Consider the following 227-nt stretch of genomic DNA (forward strand, 5'->3'; position numbering starts at 1 on the left):
CAGATCGGAGAGAAAAAAAACAACAACAATCACATAAGACATTCAGTTGTTACTTTTCAGTCAGGGGTTTCAATGTGTGAGCACTATGTGGCGTTTGAATGTATTGGTTGTATGGTTCCCAAGTGATTGTTTACTGTCGCTGGTAAACTATTATAACTCACAAGGGTAGATTTTTTAAGGTAGTTTTAGCATTTACACAGGTTAATGAGATAATGTTTCAAAAGTTG

General features: G+C 35.2%; 1 protein-coding gene across 1 annotated transcript in view; it reads left to right on the forward strand.

Moving 5' to 3' along the window:
* The window catches only part of LOC119590793 (cytosolic 10-formyltetrahydrofolate dehydrogenase-like), a gene marked incomplete in the record, with an annotated part of 14,790 nt that overhangs the window by 642 nt on the left and 13,921 nt on the right, over positions 1-227 (forward strand).

This window comes from Penaeus monodon, chromosome 27 (assembly GCF_015228065.2).
Source record: "Penaeus monodon isolate SGIC_2016 chromosome 27, NSTDA_Pmon_1, whole genome shotgun sequence".
Taxonomy (NCBI): domain Eukaryota; kingdom Metazoa; phylum Arthropoda; class Malacostraca; order Decapoda; family Penaeidae; genus Penaeus; species Penaeus monodon.